This window comes from Falco peregrinus, chromosome 11 (genome assembly GCF_023634155.1).
Source record: "Falco peregrinus isolate bFalPer1 chromosome 11, bFalPer1.pri, whole genome shotgun sequence".
Lineage (NCBI taxonomy): Eukaryota > Metazoa > Chordata > Aves > Falconiformes > Falconidae > Falco > Falco peregrinus.
Genome location: NC_073731.1, coordinates 10,088,530 through 10,108,857, shown reverse-complemented (window position 1 = coordinate 10,108,857; position 20,328 = coordinate 10,088,530).

Here is a 20,328-nt window from a genome sequence, read left to right as displayed (position 1 = left end):
AGACAAAAAAAACCCAAAACTACTAGTGAGCCTTATAAGCTCTTCCCTACTACTTGAAAGAGAAATTTTCTCTCACTGGAAATCCTACATTTTTTCAAAGGACCAAAATGGACTTGATTTTCCTTCGAATCTTACTGCTTTGGTTCTATGCTGAGTCTCTTCACATGCTGTGACTTGCTTGGCATTTGCAATCAACTGACTGAGAAGGTGAGGTGCCGTTTGCCACTTTTAGACTAGAAGATCATTGTAGGTTGCTTCCAACTGAAATTTCTATTCTATACAGCTTTTCCAGTAGCCATTTGGAAAGCTTTGGCTGAGCCTGGTCACAGTGAAGAGGCAGCTGCAACCATCCTTCAGACTACATGTATTTTAGCAACAGCACAAAGTGTAGGATAGGCAATCCACCGCCATCATTACCATAGCAGATGAAAGGTAAAAACCTGGCAAACTACTTCAAGCTGCTTATTCTTGGCTCCTTCCTGCGATGATGTTTTCTGACTGCAGATGTGGGGGGCCAGCTTGACTTGCACATCCTTGATTTCCTTCCCCGGGAGCAGGGCTGGGGTAGGACATAGGCTACAGGCTGCCTGTTAGGGGTCACCTGCCCAGTGCACATGGGACCTTCCTCCACCAGTGCAGGAACTGAACAAACAAGGGAATTCGCCAATCCCAGGAGGGCTATGCAAGATGTATTCCCGCTGCCACCAAAAAAACAGAACAGAACCTGACTGCAAGCTCTGTGGAGGCCACCGCGTGATAGCAAATGTCACTTTACAGGACTGAGAGATAATTTTTTTCTGGCCCATTAAACAGTACAATCCTCTGTGCTCGTTTCCATTAGCAAATCCTGACAAATCTGCTCGTTAGACAGAAATGTTTATTGTGTATCAATAAAGTGAAAGGCCTAAGGAGGGAAGGTGAAACAATTCTTTCAATAACTGTTCTAGGAACAAAGCTTTCAGATAACAATCCTTCGATGGGATCATAGAAAATGTCTTTTTTGAGCTTCCTGTTTCTCAGACTGAGACAGTAAATATGCTCAGCACCATTTTAATCAAAGGAAAACACTTTTTTTTTTCTTTTCAGCAATTAAGTGTATTATAGCTGAAGGGAAACTTAAAAACAAAAAAGCAACCCAAAAAAGTCCCCACCACCCTGGAGCAGTCATGCTAAAGGAAGAAAACCTAGCTTTCAGAGTCACAAGATTTTTTGTTCAGGCTTGTTTTGCCTTGGTGAAATATGAAGAAACATGTATTTTTCCCCTAGATATGAAATACTTCCTTTACACTTCCTGATTTCATTTATAATGTGGTCCTTATCACCATCTGAGAAAAACAGAAAGATTAGAAAATAACAAAGTCTGCTGCTTTGGAAAAAAAAAGTCTACAGACAATAAAGATGGGAGTAAGCTCTGTAAGCAATTCTAAATTCCTCTGCTATCTGAAGTGGCAGATCAAGGTTTTTCTGCAGGTGAAACTTTTTCATATTGAAAGTGAAATACTGCCTTTCTGGCCCATTCAGATCCCAGCTGTAGCCTTCAGGAAAATTCAGTACTCAACTATTACATCTTTTAATATTTTATTTTCTTATCTTTCATAAGATCTCTGCCAAGAGTTTTGGAGAGTCCCACTTGAAACTATAATTTTCTCTCCTCAAAATATTTTCATATCCAGCTGCAGAAATTAGGGTTCCTCTACACTTCTGCTTAATTAGACACCTGCTGTGCATGCTTATCCTACTGGATTGCTTCAGTGTTTATTTGTACGATGGTGACAAGGAAACCAGGGTGGTGAATCTGGGGCTTTAAAGGAGGAGACAATCGTATTTAATATGGTCTGTTATCAAGAATTGAGCCAGGAATTCTAACTTGCTGAGAACCCCTGTGCTGCTGCAGCACTGACCGGTAGCCACCAGGACAGAATAAAAAGGCTTTCTACTTGAAGTCAAAGCTGAGAAGTTACTCAGGAATTAGGACTAGTGGAAAAATCTATGCTAAGCAAAATTTACCATAGGGGATTAAGTTTAATGTTTGTTTATGTTCCTGGGGTAAAATAAACAGTGATTAATATGAGATGTGATTTATATACTAGGGTATAAATACATTGGACGTTACATAGTAAAGCCATGTAGTTCACACTGCTTGGGGCATTCATGTGTTACCCAAAGCAAGTATAATTAACGCGTGACAGACATGATTTATCACTCCACTGCTTTTGCATTTATGTCCATGTGTTATGCAGAGTTGCACATAGAAAACCAGTGTCATGGTGGCGAGTCAGTACTTGGGGGAATTAGATAATGAGACAGAACAGAAAAAGCTTAAATGCCATCAGTGTGGAAGATTAATATCTAAAAGAAATGCTCTGGATAATATGTATAATGAAGTGAAGCAGTGGAGATAAGATTACGTGTCTGTACACACCTAGATAATATATCCCAAGGAACATTAACCCCATTTGAATCATTCAGCCATGCTGGAAAGACAGCTTGGAATTAGAGGAAAGACTATAGGGTTCAAAATACATTTGAGAACAACTCTAAATGTTTCTCATCTATACCTTGAAGAAGCAGATTGTGGCTCTGCTCTCCTGTGCCAGGATGATATTGGTGTAACTGCACCGAGGGGAATAGCCGGTGCCGTAAAGCTGATGTAATGCAGATCTGTACCGATCCCAGGAACTTCAGCCATAAATTTGCTAACTGCTTTTTAATTGTTCCTAATGACTGCTGCTATAGTTTGGCTTTTAATTTACGTTTATGAAAATGTTAAAAAGGATGATTCATACCAGATTCAGGTCATGGGGAAGGAATACAATGTCATATTTTTTAATGCTAAATCCATTTATGTGCTTTTGCCTAAAGGCAAAGCTTGTGATATTCACATCTACAAAAGCTTCAACCTCCGCACAAAATATACATTTTTTACTTTAAATGTATCGGGACAGCCTCTGAAAACAAGATTTCATGTCCCAATATACCACTGGCCAAGCACTACAGAAAAGTTTCTTGCCTTATATAAAGACTTATATACTTATAAGAAGCAGTTGTGAAGACTTTCATTCTTCCTCTGCTTCCCCACAGTTATAAAGCTTCTCATTCAAAAGTCACATAGTTTTTAAATTGCAGTTGCTGCTGGTTTAATGTTCAAAAGTACACTTTGTTTGACTGGAAATGGCAAAAGGTAATAACTTGTCTGATTATGGATGCAATACATTTACAAGTTCCTCTGCTTTTTTCAGTGGCTCATACATCTTCCATAAAGCACTCATTAAACACTCCCAGACCAAAGGTAATTTATGTATTGATGTTAGATAGTCCCAAAGTTGCCAAATTGGAGGAGGCTAAGTTATTAAAGGTTAAAGTTCCTGTAAGGGTGTGGTGATTTACACAAGTATCTGAATAGAAATTTAAGTATCTAACTTCAGAGTTGAGGGTTTTTTTTTCGAATATTATTGAAAAAAAGCTTGTGCATAGTAGCAGTTTCTTAGAAACAGATGCAAAAATCATTTTATTACGTGAAGACAAAATGCCTGCCACATACTTTGAAAGATGCCTGCTTGGAGACTCCTCTTGACTCTCTCTGTATTAAAATAAATTTCCACTTTATGTTTTCCTGTTTGGTGCCCCTCACTCTTCCTCCTTTTGAAGGATACCTAAGATGATAGTGTTATTCTCAGAATGCTATTCCAGAAAAAGAAAAGATATGATGCTTGTATTTCTTATAGCTGAATCCTCTTCTCCAGACAATTTGCCTGATGCTCAGAGGTTCCCCAGTGCTGTGCTGTACTGCATCTAACATCACATCTCACTGTATCTGATCTGTAATGTTGTAAAATAACACAGAAGCCCGTTTGCCTTCCACACTCAAAATCTTTGACTTCCAGTAAAAAAGACAGGCTACTGAGCTAGGCATTCCTCTGCTCTGCCCCAAACATTGGCATTTCTTCCAGTATTAGGCAAGCCTGTTATGAATTTTAAAGGATATAGGAGCATCCTTTTCATGGCGCTTACTCCTACAGTTAATACTTAGAGAATTCAGTACCCGTAAGAAACAAGGAGTTGCTGAATCTTTTTAGAATTTGTGGTTTGCATTTATCAGCAAGACATTTGTTTTAAATTTGAAACAACAGGCTGGATATCCACTCTCTGTTCCTGTCTTTCCAGGGGTTTTCTCTACACGTAGGCTCTCTGCTTCTTCACTGAACAGTATGAGGAGCACAATGACAATCTATGGTGACTGCTTGGCCTTCTGCACTGTGCCAACCCATCAGTAGCTGACATCTGCCAGGAGCTTCTCTGCCTACTTGGAGATCTTAGAATTAAACAACAGTCATCTCAATGACAATTAGGGGAACCAATTATAACCATGTGCTTTGATGTAAATGGTAGAGTCGGTGTTCAGAAATAGCCTTCCGTATGGGAAGAGCAGTGAGTGGTCATGCACAGATTATGCAACAACACTGCTGGAAATAGTGCAGAAATACAGGAATCCTGGTTAAAATAATCTTACTCAAAACAATTTTATGTAATTTAAATAATCTTAAAGAGAAAGGTGGGAAGGGGAATTCCTGGGTCAGCCCCTCAGTAGCTGTTATCAGTCAGGCTTGTGCAATTCTCCTTGTCAAGGGAGGACAGCCATGGGTATACAGGACTTCAAGCCCAAAAGCCTTTGATAAATGACAATAAAAGAATGGGAAGCATGGGTTTGAGTGGATGGTCTGTGAGGAAATCTTGATTTTTACCTAGATTTTATCTACTCCTTTTTTCTTTTCTCTTTCAACACACTTCCCAGGGTAAAAATATCCTTTTTTGTTTCTTTTTGGTTCTATGACTTTTAAACCAATGCAATTGTATGATCCTTTGGACAGATTTTCTTTGCAGTCAGTTGGCAAAATGAAAGTCCTCTGCAAGAGATGAGAGAGTAATGTCTTCCTCATCACAACAGGCTACAGGGAAAATACAGATGAGTGGTTCCCCTGCTGCCTTTAGATACACCAGGCTCACCAGAAACACTGAACAATCAACTAAATAATGTCAGAAAATATGCTGTAACAGTCTGTATCTGTGTAGGTGTGGATAATAGAATCAATAGTGCCTGGAAAAAAGCCTCCCATGTTGGAAAAACAAGGACTGTTTATATACAGATTATGAACCAAAGCCACAGGAAGAAGCACAGAAGAAAATGACTTCTAGTTAAGATATACATATTTATATCAATATGATTAACTTTTCATCTAAATATAGTAGGGGAAGAAACAAGAGGGGGAGTTCTTTTTCCCATTTAATTGCCTTAATGAAGTCCCTGAAGGTATATGAGAAATATAGATTGGACTCTGTAATCCATTTAAATTAAAGGTCCTACCTTTTGTGAAGAGGTTATTTCCTGTTTGTTACTTGTGCCTCCTTCAAGATGACCTCTGTGGGGGGAAAAAAAAAAACTTGTCTGTACAGAGGTATGCATTTTCTGAATTTAAATCCTGTTGCTATCCCTTAGTTCCAATGACTTGTCAGGCTGGTGGTCAGGCATTTACAGTTTAGAATTAAGAACTTCAGCTGAAATGCACAAGCAAAATCTATAGAAACTTCTGTTGCATAAAGGAAGAAAAAGAGAAGGAAAGAGGAAAAAAGAGAATCAAAAAACACAAGCAGAAGAAAAAGAAAAGGGGGGAGAAGGAAAAAAGCTTTTCTGGCGTGAAATCCAAAGTGTTGCAGAACATAAATAGAAGTTTTCTCATATCTGAGGCTAAGCATATGGTGGGGGAAAGGTCCTCCTTTTTCTTTAAAAACCATGGCAAAATATTGTTCCTGCTTTCCTAAGTCTCAGATATACTTCCAAAACACCTTTTTTTTCTTATCTAAAATTGTGGGTCCAGAATTAAATGCATAGATCACTGACACAGAGGTGATTGGATCACTTCTTGTGACTTTAAATAACACACATAATATGAAACTATGAGGAAAGACATTAACTGATAACCAGATCAGGCACAGAATAACCATGCAGAAGATAAAATCTCCATTTTGGCAGAACCATTTTGCTTCCTTATCATTTATAGTAACGGGAAAGAAAAGAATTTAATCTCATCTTCATAAAGTATATCCCGCTTCATTCAGTGTAGTTCCATCAATGTTTTCATTTTCTTCCCTGTCAGTTTTCTCAGTTTAATTACAGAGTCTGTGATTTTCCTTTTATTTTGATATAAACTTCATGGAACTTGCCGTGTAGGAAATATGCTTTTGTACTATTGGTGTCTATATATGTTTAAATATGTGGTATGTTAAAAAATCTAAATTAGATTAAAAACCACTTAACAGATGAGTACCATCTTAAAACAGATCATAGGATTCAGTGTTATTATAACATGAATTCTGATGCATTTAATCACCTGACCTGTGAAGGTCATAATCTGCAGGTTTGGAAATAAATTTGTAACAAATTATTAGAAAATTAAATACTTTCTCAGGTTTTCTCACACATTGTTGGGAAGTGTCAAGATATAGCTGACTGGTGGCTGACTCACAGAGGAAGCCAGGAATGCAATCTGGAATGTGTGGCTCAGGCAAGGTGCTGACCCACGGCAAGGGGAAGGAAGCAGAAGGTGTGGAGGATAACTGCATTCAGGAGCAGAGGAGATTGGAATGTTTTTCTTCCAAAAAAGTGTTTGAAAAAAGATTGAAATTCTTTTTAAATTAAAATCTTCAAAATTACTGATATTACCATTAGGTCCTTGTGGTTTAGATTAATTAGAGTATTCTTAGTATTAAAAATAATAAGCAGGCAAGAAAGTGAGAGTTTAGAATCTTATTTTCTTCATGGCTTCCTAAGTGTTTTACAGAGGAAGATAATATCATCCCCATGGAAGAGATGTTCAGACTAAGACATGAGAAGGTGAGAAACTTCCCACCCAAAGGACTAGCATCAGACTCTGGAATATGACCTCAGTCTCATGAGTCTCAACCCAGTGCTTCACCAGCCAGGCTGTACGCCATCCTGTCAGATTGCTTCTGCTAAACAGACAGATTCGGAGACAAAAAAAGAAACATTGTTTCTTTCTTGAGGAAAAAGAAAAAAAAAAATGAAGTTAACTTTGGAACCTGGATAACAAAATGATTTGATATTTGATTTCATTAAAAATTTTGTAGAGCATTTCCACTGCAACGCACCATCAAAGCTGGGAAACATGTTGGTAGAATCTCGCTTCTAGCAACAGCACATCTTTATAGAAATTAAATTCATATCATATAACTTGACATTCTTATTCTACTAGCAGAATTTAATATCTAATTTCTAGAGTTGGTTGCTGTTTAATTAGCTTAATTCCACTTCTGGGGTCTTTCTTGAGCTTTCCCCCCTGCCCCCCCCCCCCCCTTCCATTTTACTTGGACTGTGATAACATGCAGCACTTCTTAAACTTTCCCTGTGAGCAGTTCCACATCTGAAATTTTTTATTTTTTTCATCTGAAGAAAACAAATTATATTTTGCCTGACATTAAGAACAGGTGAATTAACTTGTCATCTTCCATCCATTAATGGAGTCTTCCTCAGAAGAAAGATTAACTGAAGTGAAGAACGGGATGGCTTTTATTGATGATTTAACAGATTTACTGGGTGCAATAAAAAACAAGAGTGGGTTAATATAGTCTGATTTAATAGCAGCTGTTACTAAACTAGAAGAAATTAAAAGCAAAAAAATGTGTCATGGATGAATGGGTAACAGAAATAGAGAACCGGTTTGACCCATATGAAAGACATTATGAGCTGACTACTGAAAAGCTGAAATTCACTGAAAGGAAAGAAAAAGGGTATGAGTTAAGGTATCACAGTCTCAAAACTGTGTGAGAAAAATTAAACACCACAGCAGTAACTGGCTGAAAAAGAAGAGTGAGGGAAAACACAAGGAACTCTTCAAGTAGTATTTCAGAGAAGTTTATTTTAGGGCCTGCCTTAGATTATCTGTTGCTCCCATGGCTGTGGAGCACAGGGAGCCAGCAGAGAAGTTATCTTCAGCCTTGTTCATGCTCTCTTGCCCAGGTCCTGCAAAAAACTTTGCTTTGGGTCAGGCATGGCTTACAGGAGTGAAAACAGCTTTATCTAAACCCTTCTGGTGACTAACTTCAGCCTTCTGTGTTTCTGCAGCTGTTTCACAAAGGAGGCTGGGCAGGAAAGCACAGAGAGGAGCAGGCTTCTGGGGACCCTGGAAGGTCCAGGGACCAAGCAGCCCTGAGGCCAACCAGCCCCACCGCTGCTCCTTGGTGTGGGGCACCAGGTGCCCTGGGGACACAACCTTCCTTCAGCAGGGTGGCACCAGCCCACACTCACAGACTAACCTGCAGCGTGGGGTCCACTCTGCCACACAGTGGAGGACACGAGGACCCTGCCTTAACCAGAAAGCCCTCCTTGAGTGAGCTGGGCCTGAAAGCAGGATGTCGATCACTATCAGTGATTGAAAGGTGCTGATGAACTCTCCTGTCAGTAAGGACAAACACTATGACCATTGCGAAGGTGTTCTGAACCTCTGCTGGAGGACCAATTTATTTTACAGGTGCAGTTTTCAAATGAAAATGTGCACTTAATAGACACGATGCAGGGAAACAGTATGAGCAACTAAGAGTAAGTTACCCCAATGAAATATTTACTGGCACATGGAAAATTAAAAAGGTATCAAAAATATTTTCAGAGGTATCGTTGAAGAAATTACTGATAGGGTAGTCCCAAGAGGGATTACCAATAACAAGAAGTAGCACACCACCATGAGCTCTCTCTAGAGTCTTTTGATTTATGTGTTCATGTAGAGCAGTAGAAATCAAAGTGACAGTTCATAGGAATATGCCAAATCCAAACTGTTATTCATGATTTATATTCTGCACGTGAAGTGGCCAAGTCACTATGCAAGGTGCTCTAAATTTTCAATGATGTCAACTATCTGTTTGCATTGCAACAGGTTGGGAAATTCATTACGATTTTTTTCAGCATTGGCTCTTATTTGCAATTACAGAAGAAGGTGAGAGGTCATGTAGGTTAACTTCAGACTCACTTTCCCACTGAAATTCAACCTTCATGTGTCCCATCTACCTGCTCCCTCTCATTCCCCAACACAATGTTGTTAAGGGCCACCCTGGAGATGTCATTTTCCATATTCATGTTTTTCCCTGTCTGGATTAGTTAACATCATTCCTTCCATTCACTTTGTATGGGACCACAAGTCACTTCAACCTTTTGGTCACCAACTTCATCCACTGCGCAAGCTTTGAAATTTCTCAGACAGGCTAATTGGCCTAACAGTGTGCTCTTGGGCTTTTCCAACCAGAGCACACGTTCAGTCTCATCTGTCTTGCATGACACTTCCAAGAGCTGAATAACAGCTATTGGAACAAAAATCCTGAAGTCTAATGAGATTTCTTTTTATTGTTTCAGGGAAGATATTTCTCAAGAGTAAGATTTGTAGAAAGTATGACAGGTTGTAAGCTTAAAGCTGGTGGGTTTAGCCTCATGCTTGTTTCCTCTGGCAAGTCATCACGATACTGATGAAAACACTCTGTGTCTGCACCTGTACCATGTTGTCCATGGGTGGATCTGAGCAAGAAAGCCAGAGACCCTGCTTCTTCCAGCACAACAGCAATCCTACAGAGCTGAAAAACTAACACAGGGATGAATTTCCTGGATGCTGCTTGCATTTTTTAAAGTAACATATGAATGCATGCTCCTGAAAGATTTTCTAGCTTGCTGACCCTTCTGCAGGGTGCGGAAGCCTCAGACTACTTGATGGCATTTGAAATGCTCTACAGAGAAGTTAGCTGGGGCTTTTTATCACATTTTATTTTCACCTGCACAGATATTTGGAGCATTGCTCCTTCGTAGTGTTTGGAAGTCACCACTTTTTTCTTCCTGCTACATTTCTCTCATGCCTTGAAATCTGCAGGTTCTCCTTGCTTTACACCCTCCTTGAGCACTGGACACCCACCTGGGGGCCTCTTCTGACCCCACCACAAACTGTTTTTAGAAGGACCTGGACATAGGAGTCCTTACAACAGGGCAGAGAGCTATCTTGGCAACAATGAGACACCAAAGCAGAGTCACGCGCTCTGTTGCCACTCATCTGAGATAGGTATTTATTGCTGAGACATCTTCAGGATACATTAAATTAACTGTGCGTTGACTGCAAATTTGCAGCGATGTTGAAACGCTTTATATGATAGTGAAGCAAGCTTTTGTGAGACCTTGCCTGTTACTGCAGGGGAATCCAGGCGCCTATGGCGTTTTCCGCATCATGGTGCTGCTCCTTGGTGGGACTCTATGCCTGTTCCCTTCTCTCTGCTACCCTGTCCTTGGCTGGGCTCCACAAGCTCTGCTGGGCTCTGCAGAACTAATTTATTCTGTTCAACCAGCGGCTTTTGTCTTCCCTCACGCCCCACGTGTTCCTGTTGCAGGAAAAAAATTTGGCTCAATATAGTTTATCACTCACTTCAATGCAAATAACACATCCTTTGTACAAAGCCAGTGTTTTCGCATTTCGTTGCTTGCCGTCTTAGCAGTCTGTGTTGTTTGATGGGTCTAGGGTGAAAATAGAGCTAGTATATATTTTCCAATTTATTTTACATTTTCCACCAAAACATCTAGAATCTTAATATATGTTAAGAAAAATTTTAAATTACTTTTGCTACAGTGATATTGTTGCTTCCTACCACAATGCTTATCTTTCCAGTCTTTATGTTCTTTCTATAAAATACTCACAGCCTTCTGTGGGGTGAAAATCGGGATTACTGAGAGAGTCTACTGAAAAAGTCCACAGTTGCCCTCTGTGAACTTCTGCTTGAAGAAATCTAAGGTTTAGCTTATATTTAGTTAGTGACAAAATAGCTGGTATCAATTAGGAATTTATCTTTTTAACACTGTTGTCTTACGCCACCTCTTTCCTGCAACTGTAGATGTTTTATCAATGGCAATGAACAAAACATGAGTAAGTGATATTACATATGTGTCTTGTACAGGCTTCAAGGACTTAAAGCGCTGCTAAGAAAGCATAGTTCTGTGCTTTCCAGGCAGTCCTTTATCTGCAATGAATAAATAAAAGGTTGATCAACAAGATGTTGTTTCGTATTTTCTTTCTGTCACAGGAAGATGCAAACTGCCGTCCAGACATCCAGCTGCATGGTTTAACAAGACTGTTTCCAGTTTTAGCATAAAAAGCTTTGTATCTTTTATCACAAGGTAAGAAGTTGCAAGTTTTGCCCCCCATCTGATTTAAGTTGAAATAAAAAGTTCAGCCTCTTCCCACTGAGAGTGATGAAGCCTTCCTATACTGCAGTGCTAATTAGAGCAGGAAGAGCCCTTCAGACTAAAACAATCTTGTGAAATGCATTTAAAAACTTAGTGCTGAATTACTTTTTCTTTGTGAAATAGAGTCTAAGAGTTGTTTCAAAACTCTTTTCCCTGAGGAATACTGTTCACAAAATAGTCTTCAATCTTTTAAAGTGTATGGCTATACCTTTCTTTATGGTAACATTTGTAAGTGTGTAGGACAGAGAAAATTTGGTACTAAATGCCAATTTTTCCCACACTGGATATTCCTGGGTTTTTTTCCCAAAGAAAAAAATCGGAAAATTTGTGCTTAGAATCATGAAACATCCTTAGATGAAACTCCAATTTTTTACCGAATGGAATTTTAGTGTCACTGCTAATAATGTAATTATTCGCCCTTAATTTTAAGCTGTATATTTGATGTATATATGTACATAAAAATGTTTCCAGGTCACAGATCAGAATGAACTAAAAAAAAGGGATGTCTCTGCTCCTGCTGGGGAAGAAAAGGAGACTGTACACCATGGCAGGCAGAACTGTGCACTAGAATTTCATTGTGGTACAATTCTGTACAAGCTTTCAGCTGCACAATTTTACATTCCTTTGTAGTCTGCTTTGTTAGGGATGGGAACTGGTCCATACAAACATATTTACAGGAAGGTGGGTGGGTAATGGAAAAGAATTGTTAAATGAGCAACTTCAACCAAATATGTTATCTTGTCCTTGAAAGACCATGGGAAGTGAGAAGGATCGTAGCAGGTATTCAGATCCAGCCAATAAATGTACCAGTGTGCATCCTTCTGTCATCCTAGTGCCATGATGACTGGTCTCACTGTGTGGCCATGGTCCCTTCTGCTTTGGCTCCCTGGGTGCTGTGTCCCAACAGCCTGGGAATAGTGTGGTTTGGTCCACAGAGGGAGTGATGAATTTACATACAAAAGAAACAGTCAAAGTGGGAAACTCTCAAAATGTCTTTTTGTTCTTTTATTAAAAAAAAAAAAGGGGGGGGGGGGAGGGGGGCTAGTTGCATAGGCTTCTATCTCTTTCTTTGTTTCTGGCAACAATACTCTCAAATTTCAACATGAGTTCCCAAGAGAACATGATACAAGTCTTTCTGGCTTTCATTCCCCAGCCTCACAGCTCTGGGAGACATGTGGAGCTGACTTCAGAGACTGGAAGTGTTGGTGTCTGGATGATACAAATTCAATCCAGCTTTGGCAAAGCTGACTTTAATATCCCACTGGAGGCAGTCCCTGTTGTGGTGCTGCAAAACCCTCATGAGATGGATGAAGCGCCCAGAGTTGTCGGCTCACACCTCCATGGGAGAGCATCTGGAAATTCAGAAACTCTCTTCATTCCTTCTTCTTACTCCTCTACTCCTCTGACTCCCACCAGCTTGTTCCCACAGGGTGGTCCTGGCAGCCTCGTGAACCCCAAGCCCAAGACAGAAGCACAACCAGGCTGCCTCATGGCTCAGTGGCTGTCAAGGTCCTGTAACTGTAGGCAAAGGCTGGCGGGACAAGGGGACAGGTTCAACAGCAAAGAGACAAGACACGAAAACTTGTTCAATCAGAAGATTAATCAAAACCAATACAGTTTGGCATGACTTTTGACAAGCTGGCCCTTCAAACTTAAAATTTCCCAGGTTTTGTTGCTGTTTTTGTTGTTGGTGGTTTTTTTTCCTGTTCTAATTTGCTACATTGGGTTTTTGAAGGATAAGTCAGCTGCAGAAGCTCAAAAAAATAGGTTCCTGAAGAGATGTTTTGGTGACCTGACTCCCTGAGACTTAAGTGCAGCTGGGTGAACTCAGACAGGACTTCTCTAAGCAGAAGCAACACTATAACAGCAAGGGCAAGTGGAAAACTGTCATCACTGTGGATGGGCTGGATGGATATTCTGGAAGGGGAAAATGGTACTTTTTAAAGGTTTTCTGTATATCCAGCATTGTACGTACTTGATCATTTGTGAAAAGAGCAAACCACTGTTGACATTCATCCACTGAGAAAAGTTTAAATTTTATACACTACTGCAGCCATTATAGCTCAAGCAAAGTTCATGCTCTCAAGGCCATTCTTATTTGTAATTCGGTCAACAATATCTTTTTTTTGGTCTTGCTCTTCTGTCATTGTTTTTTTTAATAGAGCTCAGAATTAGTGTAGTGAATGCAGCTACAGGCATGAATTAAGATAGCAATTCACTTTTTCTCTTGCTCAGGAAAAAAGGTGCAGAGATGGGAAAGATTAAATGAAAGAGCTAAAGTGGATGAAGCTGCCGAAAAATAAGAAAAAATTAAATATTTGAAGACTAGCTCTTTTCCCTTAGCAGCAGTGCTGTATTATTTATGTGTCTACTCATTGAAAAATAGCAGATTATATTTTTTAAAGTACCCAGTGACTGTTCCTTTTGCTTTTAAATTTGGATATTGAAATTTCAAAAAGCAACACACACTTCAAAACTTTGGCACTTTAGAAGGCATTGTGTAAAGTTTTGGTTTTTTCTCTATTGTATTCTTTTTATTTTTTTAGTGCATCTTATTTAATGATTACCAGAAAAATAATAATATGAACATAAATGTTCTCCCTATCATAAACAAAGGTGATTTATGAGGAAGAGTTAAGGCATAAAATAGGCAAAGCTTGCTTAAATAACTTCGTAATAGCTGACAAATGTAAAACTGCTGTAAAAGGAAAGATAAGAAGTGCTTAAGATACTTCAGCAAGCTGCAAAATAAAATCCAGCAAAGTATTAAAGCTAGATTTTGTAGAAATTATATTAATAATGCAGATTGATTAGACTGAGAAATAGCACCCTAGAAAAATTAAGAGCCACCCTGGTAAAGCATTGCAGACCCTACTGCAGAGACCAGTCCCGCCGTGCCAGCATGGTGCTCAGGATCCAGCAGCAGCTATCTTTTTTTTCTTCCTACAGCTTTTGTGATCCTGCTTCCCGTGAGCCTTTGCTATGTTAATTGATGATTCTTAGCAAGTGCAGTTTAGAAGGATTCTAAAGTTGCACCATCCTGCCTTTAACATCTGCACAGGTGTTGTCCACCTGGCCAGTTACATCTCAAGCTGACTTTCTAAACAAAAGGCAATGAGCTGGACTCTGCTATCTGGACCAGCAGACACACTTGTACATCAGGAGAGGCTCTCTCAAGAGCATCCTTTAGGCTTCTTTAACTCATGATCCAGACTCCGTAGACTAGAGGTCATGGGGGCCAGCAGCAGGCAGTGCAATAAATCAGCACATCTTCCAGTTTAATGTCTGGGGAGTTGGGGAGGGTGAGCAGGATGAATAGAAAGTCAGTTAGGTTGGCACACTGAATATTTCAATATTTTCCTAGAGAAATTCATAACAGAGAGCTTCCTGGGAAGGGCTTTTTGACGTGGGCTGATGGGCTGCTTCACGACTCACCATGGCTGTCCCAGGTGAACACCAAGACCCACTGTTCATTGCAAGTCTTTGCATGGACAGCTTGTTTAGCAAGCCAGTTATGTTAAAGAAAGAGCAGGGAAATGACAGCTATATAACTGCAATCTAGAGACAAATAAACAGTCATGATTGCCCAAAAGGAACATAATTAATTTATATTTCACAATAGATCAGCATGGACTCCAGGAAGCAAAAGAGCAAGGTAGATAATATGCCCCTGAAGGGTACATTAGGAAAGAAAAAGGGGCAAAATATGTCTTTAACAACATAGGATTAAATCTGTCATGACATAGAAAGAGAATTCAACAGAATAGGTAGGAATAGGGTTAACTACATGTTTTCTCCTCACAGAAGTCAAACACTGAAGGCATGAATAACGTTCTATTAGGACTGAAAGATTTTCATTTATTTGAACAAGCTTTGTACTAGGCTTTTAGAGCACCGAATAAAAACAGAGATATTGTGGACATAAAACTTTGTCTCCTCGGTTAAGGCTTCCACCAGGCTTCTGGTTAAGGCTTCTTTATTTCACATAACCTTTAATGCCTGAATATACCCAGGATTCTTTTGGAGGAAAAAATTCTTTTAAAATCTCTTCTTAAAAACAGCTATTTGGGAGTTACCAGTTGTTAAAAAAGTTATGTTGGTTGTGGCACATTCATAGTCTCACAGCGGCAATGCTTGCACCTGGACTTTCACTGAGAGCTTCATTTAAAAATACTCCAATACTGTCAGACTTGTAGTCACTGGGGAAACAAAAAAGTATTTTTGTGAGGATTCTCCCAAGAGAAGCTTTTGATTATAGATCTATAACTTCAGTAAAAGTATCCAGTAACATTCTCAGAACCGAAAAATATGCAAAAAAATGTGGGTTTTTTTTTCTCCTTTTTTTAATGATTTCTTAATTTTGAAAGTTTGAAAACAGCAACTTACTGCAGGAATTTCTCCCACCTCACATTTTTATGAGATTGCTTGTTATTATTTCCCCTCAATTTAAAGAATAGGACTACTGGATCCTTTTAGAGTTCCTTCATCCAAGGGGAAGATAGAAAAAATTGAGAAGGATGATGTTTTTCTACTATAAGATGAGGGAAATCAAATTTTATTCCATGCTGCCAATTTATTAAAAGCAGGAAAATGCAAAAGAGGGTCTCTGAAAATAATTAGGGTTTTTCTAAGTATTTTGGTGTGTCTTTTTTAACATAAAATCTACTTTCAAAAATCTTCAAAACATCTGACCAAAACAGTCCTTATAAACAAAATATTTTGAACCATTAAGAATAAAATAAAAATGAGATTGAATCCTCCTCAGTAATTTGACAAGCTAAAATACCAAGGCTTAAAAACATTTCTTTCTCAGCATGTAAAGCTTAATTTGAAAGGGATAAGATTCAAAGCTAATTTTCAGAACCAAAACTCAAAATATTTCAAATCTCTTGCTAATAGTCCATGCCTAAGGCAGCACTTGCAGAAGCAGCCCCCGGGCCCCTGAGATGCTGCCGGCCCATGGTAGCCCCACTGGGATGGGGAGCATGGGACCAAGCCCCTTGTGGCACCTGGTGCTGCTGCCTCCCCTCTGCTCCCTCCCTCCCTCGTGCCCAGCACTGGCTGCTGCGCTCGGTGGCCTCACTTCGGAGGGTAGCTCAGGGGCAGGGAGAAGCAGGGCTGTTACGCTGCTTTGATTTTTTGTAAATGTTTTTTCTGAAGTTAAAGCACTGCTGTATTATGGAGGAGTGTTTGTCCTCCTGAATTTTGCAGGGTGGATCCACAACAGACACGTCTCCATTCTCACTTTTGGATGAAAGCTTCTCACTGTGCTCAAGCCAAGACATTCTAGCTCTTGCAGTGTATTCCATTAGTAAAAGGACTAAAATGTTAGCGATATCTTGGGGTCCATCAGTGCAACCAGCTGGACAGCAGACAGGGAAATCCCAAGTGGCATGGGAAGCCAGGGTGGCTGTCGCAGTGTTATCAAAACTAGTTGGCTGCAACAAGGGTTTTACCATCCCGTACCAGGTTAACTTCAGTAAGTAGCTCCCACGCCTTGCCCCAGCACAGCCACCCATCCCCCACAAGGTTTCTACAGTTCATCTGCTGTCTGTGCTGCTTCTTCAGGCCAGTCCACCCTGCTTCTTGCCTCTGCTGCGTCCAGTCTTCCTTCTCCGTACTCCTCTTCCAGTCAGCCTCTCCTCATCTGGGCCCCCTCCTTGTCACTCCTACATCTGGGGCACTCTCTCTCCACCCTCTGCTTCTTCCAGGTCTTTCTTCATGCAGAACTCCTCTTCTGTACCCCTTAGAGCTATTTAACTACTTAGCAGGAACCACCCACAGCTGCACATTATCCACATCAGCCAACCCACCGCTCCTGAAGCCAGCCCACAGCTGTATACTATCGATGTTAATTAATCTGCCTTCATTCCTTTATAATTCCCCTACAGGTGGCTTGGTCTGAGTCTGCCTGGGGACTGCTGCACTGAGGTTAAACTGGGAAAATCACAGAGTGGTTTGGGTTGAAAGGGATCTTAAAGACCATCTAGTCCAACCCCCTGCCACAGGCAGGGACACCCCCCACCAGCCTAGGCTGCTCCAAGCCCCATCCAGCCTAGCCTTGAATGCTGCCAGGGCAGCCACAACTTCTCTAGTAAAAATCAGACCAGCACTGAGGTGTGGGGCAGGAGGCTGCTTTGTGGGAGAGGGGTCCTGTTAGGCAGGTACATCCCCATGGGGCCCCAGACCGATGATGGTGCAGGGAACCCAGTGGTTCCTGCCACAGTAGTGCCGCGGGGGGAGCCGGGGCAGTGTTTCAGGGCTCTTGATGGGTTTAAAGGTTACGCGGTCAAGGAGAGACATATTAAGCAAGCTGTATATGGGTCTCATATGCACACCTGGCATGCATGCACAAGTGAGTGAGCACCAATGCACACAGTGTACAAGGTGGGGAGGTAGGGAAGGTGAGCCAGGGATGTTGTCTCAGCAGCAACCATCAATCCTAAACAGGTGCTTCCTGTTCCTAGCTGGGAGCCCCTGCAGATGAAAAAGCTCCCAGCTTGGGCAGAGCAGGAGAAGTAGCAGCATCTTTCTGCCCAAACCCTGCCAGAAGCTGGGTGTACTTGCCTTGGGCTGTGGGGGATTCAGCTCCATGTAGCCCAGACAAGCCTTGCAGTATGCTGAGCACCACAGCCCTGGGAGGGAGCAGACCATGTTCAGAGGAGCAGATTTGTCCTGAAAGTAAAGGTATGGTTTTATTTATTAGAACAACAGCACTGGAATAATATATGACTGGTTTGAGTGGGGCATATCATGCATAAATACAAACTAAGGGAACAAAAATTTGAGGTTGCAAAAGGCGCATTCTCAAAAATCAGAAGCAGCCCTAATGAGGACAGCTGGTACATCCTTAATGCAGCTCCTTTGGGCGTACCAGTTCTCTGATGTAAGCAGCGTCACATCCAGCCGCAGCAACGTTAGAAAGTCCATTCAGTTCTTCCAGGCCTCTGGCAAAATTACCATCGCAGGATCCCTGAAAAAAGGATAATGCTAAAGTACAGTGAATTCTCCACTTGAACACAGTTTATCATTTTGCAGTGGATTTGACTGGCATGCTGAAAAATCCTACCCTGCATGCCTTTAGAGAAGCAGTAAGTGACAGAGAGAAGAGATTCTTGAGTCACTGTCTCCCCACAAAGAAAGAGAGAGATCTAGTTTCAGTTCCCTTCTCCTCAGCCATGAACAGCAGGGGACTCTGGCTGCATAACCGGTGATTAAAGAACTGGACCTCAGCTGTATTTTCAGACTTTGGGGATTCCTTCATCACATGGATCAGTCACTGTCGAGTTACCGAGGTTGTTGCGTCTTTTTGCTGTGCTCTCTGTTGGGTTTTCAGGGTCTTTGATCCAAATCTTTAACGGGTGTAAATTGGTGCTGCTCCCTAGGACTTGACTTTTAGTTTTGAAAGATGAAAGAAAAACGCTATTTAAAAGCTCTGCTTTGTCAGTCTGACTGTGAAAAGATGAATCGAAGTGGCTGCTGTTTGCAGTACACAACTGGTTGCCTTAGTAATAAAGTCACAATTGGGTTGAAGGAACCTCGTATAGGACAACTAATACCATTAGAGAAGCAGAAAGATAACCCTGACAAAGGTTCCTGGTGCTTAGGTTGAAAATGAGCAACAGAAGAACAATTAATGTGCTCTTTTGCTGTTCTTCAATTATGATTGAACAAGCACAACTGGGATTTTGTATTGGGCTTGCCGAGTAAATTCACTTTACTCATAACAAGAATCATCTGATCAGATAAAGCTACTACCGGTTAGTGCAGAAGGGAATGCAGTGTGGATGGGTTAATCTAAATACCTACGACAGCTTAAATTGGAATCCCTTTTCCTTGTCATACTGCAACCGGCAGTCCTTACCAGCACTGTAACAGCATGTTTCCCACTGTTACACATGAAAACATGCTGTGAATCATTTTTTTCAGAGAAAAAAAAAAAAACAAACCAAAAACCCAAAACCTCCACCCAAACCAGTAAGATCTTATTGTATAGTTTCTGGTAGAATTGTTTACTTATTTGTAATTTGAAGGCACAGTCACTGATGTATTTTTGCTCTGGTGTAAGCTTTGTCATTTGCTATATACCTTCTTCCTGTGCTTAGGCAGTCAGGACTAGCAATCTTAGATGTACAAATACAATGACAAATCCAGGGACGGTAGGTGAGCCAGGGTATTGAAATTTAGGATATTAAAAGGCTGCTTTCTGTGATCTAGCCTGTTGCAGATTTATCCAATTTTCACACAGATTTTTAGGAAACTTACATTCCATGAGAAATGCATAGCCCAAATGGGTGTCCTTAGAGAGATTTGGTTTATCGATTTAAAGAAATGCTACTGTCAAAATTTCTTTGTCCCTACATTTCACTGTTCATAATTTGCCCTGCCAGACTCACTGTGTGCCTGTGACTCCTTCTCTAGTGAGGGTTCCAGTTCTTTCAGAGGCTCCCAAACACTTTTTTTTTAAAATTTAAACAAGAGAAGTTTTTATCTCCACCTAAAGTCTTGATCTAAAACAGTACCCACAGTGTGCTCTGGCACTGTCCCCACCTGGGGTCCTCCCTCTTTTCCTTGCAGTGCAAGTCGCTCCCTTGGAGGGCTCCTCCTGGAGCCACCCCATAAGCTCTTACAGCAGCAGTCACGCAGCTAACCAGCAAAGAGCTTCTGGAAAAAGAGTGCTTGCCCTAATCCATCCCGATGGTGGCAGAAAGGACAATGTTGTCAGTAGCTTTGCTAAGGTCCAAATAATGAGCAAGGAATTAAAAAAGAGAATGAACAGGGGCAGGGTGTGGGATGGATTTGTGCGTGCATCTGTGTACAGATGGAGGGAATGTGACCGCATCAGCAGTACTAATTGTCTCAGGAGGTGGCGTGCTGCAGACTAACAGGAAACTCGGCACTTCTATGAGATCCATTTTTTCTCACCTTAGGTCACAGAGTCCCCTTTTTGAACAGGTGCCTGATACACCTTATGCTAGAACAAGCTAACAGGTATAATATAATATAGCCTGCTTCAGAAATAAAAGCAACCTTTGCTGATTTCCTCTGAG